Here is a 6000-nt window from a genome sequence, read left to right as displayed (position 1 = left end):
ATTTAATTTCAGGGACAAGTTACATTATATTGGATTTCTCCCACTTCCTGGCAGGAGGTACTCTGTTACTCCACGAGCAGAGAGGATGTGAGAGGTAGTGGTTTCATTTAATGTCTAGTTAGTACACTCGTTTCATCTCTGGGTTACAGAGTAGTTTGCTACAGGCCAAACACAGAAGGCCCACTGTTGGAGAACAGCTACATGATGACAGACCCACCAAGAATGTTGCCCTGACCGCCATATGTAATACTGCACCAGAGTTCCCTTATTAAGGAGCGAAATAATTTCCACCAAAGTGGTTGGTGGTGCTGACAGCTCAGATTAATGCTCTCTGTACAACAGCCAGAATAACAACTGCTCCTGCATGCATCGTGAAAACCAGTACGTTTGGCTGAGGGAAGCCTGCCAGCTCTACAAATTCATGCATATTTGGGTCTGTGAACATCTGCCAGCGCAAATAATTTATGCTGTTCTCTCAGCTAAGGGGCAATGAATCCCCTCTGAAAAGTTTTCTTCAACTTCTACAGTAAGCACTCCCCGCCCCCTACGCTGGTGTGAAGTGGTGCAGACGCACGCTCCAACCACAGACCAGGCTGAAGGAGGAGGATCCTGGGGCGTGTGGGAAAGTCCCAGGCACCACTTCAGTCAAGCAAGAGCCAACTGTTTCCTGTCCCTCCTCAGGCCTCGGGGTTAAGCGCACTGTCAAGGCCGTATCCATAACATCCTCCGTTCTGCAGCATGAATGGAGCCTTGCCCTGGGTGGGATCTCCACAGCAGCAGCAGCAGACACAGAGCAGATATCTGCATGCACGTCTCACTGTTGGGACCCTGTAGACATGTTTCTCCACTGGAGCGGTGAATATCTTATGAGCATCATGGAGGTGGATCAAAACATTTGAGCTCACTGACACTACGGCATTTCCAGCAGCTCAGTTCCAACACAAAAGTATCAGGTGATTAAACATCCGAGGGGATTGATATTCAAAACGCCGCCACCAACAGATGGCATATTAATCATTAATGGATTCTCTGCCATTTCTGTTTGATCTACAGCACCAAATTCGGGGCATATTTAGCTCCTCTATGTGATGATAGGGAGACTATTTATGAAGGGAGCCTATCATTCCCCCCTAAAATTATCACAATTCTCCATTGCTGTTATCAACAAACCCTGCTGAACCTGAAGTCGGCTCCATTATATGAAATAACAACTGTCAAAATATTTGTGTCATCATACACCTGACAACTAATTATAATGTACCTGGAAGTAAAAAGAGAGCTGTAATTTAATAAATTAACTCCTTGACTCACACATTGAAAATGTGTGGGAGGAAATCCTTGTAAAAAAAAAAAAGTGTGAGTGTGTGTGTGTGTGTGTGTGTGTGTGTGTGTGTGTGTGTGTGTGTGTGTGTGTGTGTGTGTGTGTGAATATCGAGGTTGAGAAACTCTCCTCCCCCTTCTCATTACTCCTCACGTCTCCACCACTCGCTCCTCCAGCAGCAGACTGGCAGGAGGTCAGAATCAGGCCAATGCCCAGCAGCCCCAGAGGGGAGCTGCTGTCAACAAGCAACAAGGATAGTTTGAACACTGAGGGCAACGCCGTGGCTCGCTGAGGTCAGGAGGAATCACTCAACCCAGAACTGACCAACAGCACCGAGGGAGAAGATGGAACTGTCATGAGTCAGGCCTCCTAATGAGATATCACCATTACAGTCCTACAAATCTACAGCTGCAGATGCTTTTACAGACGGATCTATAACATGAGACAGAACCTTGGTAATGCAACATCCTAATGCATTCAGTTTCCAGTTTATTAGCAACACCCTAACAACAAAAGTACCTGATATCAATCCGCATCTTGTCATGGGATCTTTTTTTTTAAGGTTTCTAATGATCAGCCTACCTTCACTTTTGCATAGCTTGACCATTAAACTGAACTGTATAAGCTGTGAGAAGTAGTTATCATTACTGGCTGTTACATCAGTCTGAATAGCAGAACAGGTGTACCTAATAAACAGGCAGCTGGAGTGCAGCCCCTCTCTCGCTGCCTGCTCAGCGGCTGATTCCTCAGCTAAGCCTGCCCTCTGCAGGTCACAGCATGACAGCTGTTTTCATTCTGTATCTATTATGGGAAGAGTTATTTTATAATGACACTTTTACTTTGAATGAACTGTCATTGAAGAAAAGGCTTGAGGAGAAAGAGGCGGAGAGCTGGGGAGTGTGGCTCACAGAGGGCAATCTCAGTGTGTTCCTGTTTGTGGGTCACTGAAAGTACATGAGTCTCACTTAGGATACACTTAACATGATTTCCTTATCTTATTGAACAGATGTCGCTCTTGTAATTCTTCATTCTTACACGTGTCTCTCCCTATACTGCAGCGTTCTTCCTCACCTCTGAGTAAACGTGAAAGTACAAAACAAAAGTTTGAGCCTGACCGATTTATTATTTTGGCTGACATCCGCCTATATGTTGTCTAAAATATGCGGATGCCTCTTCTTACAGAAAATATATGTTTTTAAAGATGTTTGGGGGAATTCACATGTATGAAATACCATGAGTGCTTGATAATCAAAATCAAATATATGTTTTAGCAGATGTATCAATATTTGTGTTTTCTTATGGTATCTGTCAGGCCCTAATAAATGTAACAAACAAAGATCAGTTTTTCCTTTTGCTCCACTGTAGAAAATATGGAACCAACACCATTGTCCCAGATCAAAAACACTTATTCCAACATTCTCTGGCTTTGCCCAAAAGCCCAAAACTTCTGGTTAAATGTCATGAGAAAACAACCTTGCATATTCCCGCGCAACCACACTGTTTGGGGGGAAAAAACCTCCTCAATTCATCTCACTGACCACATCTTAAAAGACAACATTTCAGTTCTGGAAAACCACAAAATTACCTATAAAATATTGGTTAAACTGAATGACAAATGGTTTACAAACCTTTGTATCTGATTCAACCACTTCACCATCCCGCCAAAACCACACTAACACAGTTTTAACCGTGATGTTTCAAGTTCTCTCGTTCTGTTCTGTTATTTTTCTTAGAATGTAATTAAATCCATCCAAATGTAATTTTAATATTGTGATATTTCATGTCTGCTACACTGTGGAAAGGCGAATAAAAAAAGAAAACACATGAAGTCAGATTTACATGCACAAGACTTCGTTTGTTTTTGTTCCACCCTCAGACAAACTTCAGCCACCCTTCACCCCCAAAAGTGTCACAAGGTTAATGACACTTGTTCCCTGGACTTGTTTTATGAAGGGGGTCTTGAGCAATCAGCCTATATCCCATAATCTCAATTACCATAGAGACAAGGCCGCAGTGTAGAGGTGCAATCTTAGCCAGACACTCGTGGATCAAAGCTGCAGGGAGACACGGGGGGAAAGCAGATGAAAGAGCTACACATTAAGCTGTTTACCAAGGTGCCATGAAAAGGTGTTTTAGCTCCGTATTCAGCCTAATGAGGGCGAGAGATGGGGGATTATCTTATTAGATATTCAGAGCCGCCAGTTCAGACTTTTACATCCCTCCCGGACATCAAAAGAAAACTCACTGTTCTTGCTAGGAGATGCTAATAATAGCAAGGTCCCTGTAGATCAAATTACCATTTAACTATTTCATTGACAACACTGGCACTTGTGCTATAGCTACACTCAAAATGAGGTATGTTATGCACTCAGTAAGTGTCTCCGTTTTGTTTTTTTTGTCTGATTAAAAAGCAGCTTCAACATGCTAGCGCTCAGCGGCGTGTCTCATGCAATGCACGTGTTCCCTCTGTTGAAAATTATTTGTTGTTTTAGCTTCTTTGTTCATTTATTCACATGACACAAGAGGGAACCGACCGTAACGGATGACGGCTGGTCAACTGGCGTATTGAAGGGGCAACAAGAAAAAAACAAAACAACATAAAATTAGAAACCACTGTTCAAAGAAAGTAATTTGAATGTCCCGTCATTGGGTTCCACTGCAGAGATCCTACGGAAGAGTTCAAATCACCTACTAATGCTTCAAGTTTCAGGTTTCTGCTTGATTAGACAATTTATTGTTTGTCAAATTGAAAAAAACACACACAAGGTGTCTGACTATGCCACTCAAACCACACTCCCTTACCATCAGCAGAGGAAACGAAGAATAAAGAAACCTGACATAAAAATATTCTGGTGGTAAATTACAGTTTTGGGATTTAAAAGAAAAAAGAGCAAAATTCTTATATTAAAAAAAAAATCTTCACCAATTTTAAAAGGTTAAGATTGACATAAAAAAGTAAATTTTTTTTTTGGAAAAAAAATTGAGCAATGTGCCAGGTATGTGTTCCTGTCACATTGACCTTGACCTTTGATTTTCCTTTTCATCTGTCCAAATTTGAAGAAGTTTTCACGCTGATGGACAAAGAGTCCGAGGAAGTTAAGAGTGAAAATTATGGGGTAAAATTCCACTTTTTATGTCATAAAGATGATTTCCCATGGAAGAGTTTAGTTTTTAGTTTTTTTTTTTTTTTACTGGTACTCGTAGGTAAATGCCCTTTCGAAGAAGACCTGTTTGAGAGCTGTCATATAAGATATTATATTTGCAGAGAAACACATTAGTACCTTCTAATGTTGCAGCTGGTCCTGGAGAAGCTAAAACAAATGAAGAAGTCAACTCAGCATGAAACTAATATTTAGCTTCTCTTTTTCATATCTGCTACGACAGAGGCAAACTGAAGCCAAGTGTGGAGGATCCTGAAAGGCTCATCACACATGACTAAACTAATGTGTAATTTGAGTAAAAGCCCAAACATGCTCCGAGGCCTCTTCGATGTCTTAGCCTCCCGCTGAGTGAGATCCTCCACACAGAACTGCTACTATTGCATCGAAAGCAGATGGATCAAACAGTCCTGCCCCTTTATTTGGACCGGCTCTCTGTTATTGGAAAGAATTTCAGTCAGAATTACCAAATCTGGCCGCCTTTCAGGAAAACAAATGGACACAGAGGTAGTTTTCCATTTTACAGGCTGTTTATGTCTCGCAAATTCCTTCTCCAGAAGAGCGGGGTATGTTCTTTCATGTTTTAATGGCTCCGAGTGACCGCAGCTCTTTGTGGCAAATACACTTTTCCAATACTAATGACACACAGTCACACTAGGCTCTGGCAGCAGCCGCCCACTACCACTCTGTGCCCACTGTGTAATTAGTCTACCACTAACTCGTAGTCTGGGGAAACATTCACAACCACATTAAACCCTGGTGGTTTTTCACCTCAAAGGGTCTCAAGCAGATGGATACGCTCTTGAGGAATCAAATGGCTTTCGTCAGTCAGTTCCGCTGATACTGCTGGAGTCCCCGGCGTCCTCTGCTGGAGGTTCTCGACCAACCGGGAGTCAATGACGATGTTTTATTGTCATCACATCGTCTCCGTAACTCACTCTCTCCAGGAGTGGTTTGTCTTATTTGCTCCCCGGGAAGAGAAGTTAAACTTTAGAGGGATCAAAAGGAGCCAAGAACATCAGAGACAAACTGAAAACCTGTCAACACCTCATGGAACCAATCAATAACCAATCAGATGCAGCAGAGATGGAGGATTGGTTTGCTTTCCACTTCTGTACAATCCTGCCATCTAGTGGCTGTCACAGGTTATACCTCACCAAGTACACTTGCACACCGCAGTAGTACAGGTGTCAGTGTAGCAATACTACACGTTTCTGTGTTAAGTAGAGTACTTCAAAGTAATATTTAGAGAGGCAGAGCAGTAGCAGGAAAACACAACAGTCATTTTCTGCCATAAATGACCAGAATCACATCTAGGTGTGAATGGTATCTGATCCGGTATTGGGTCAGTAGCAGGCCGACACCAACCATCAGATCAGTGCAACCCTCCACAAAGTTTATGTTGTTTTTTAACGTCCCACAGTAGCTTTCCATTATCTGTAAACTGCGCAACACTAAGTAGAGCTATAGAGGGGATCAAACTGGAAATATTCCAGTACCGTGACCTCGTGCAGCACGGGA

Source organism: Aulostomus chinensis, chromosome 7, assembly GCF_037954235.1.
Source record: "Aulostomus chinensis isolate RoL2024-O1b breed Wild chromosome 7, RoL_Achi_v1.0, whole genome shotgun sequence".
In the NCBI taxonomy this organism is placed as follows: Eukaryota; Metazoa; Chordata; class Actinopteri; order Syngnathiformes; family Aulostomidae; genus Aulostomus; species Aulostomus chinensis.
This window is presented reverse-complemented; position numbering follows the sequence as displayed.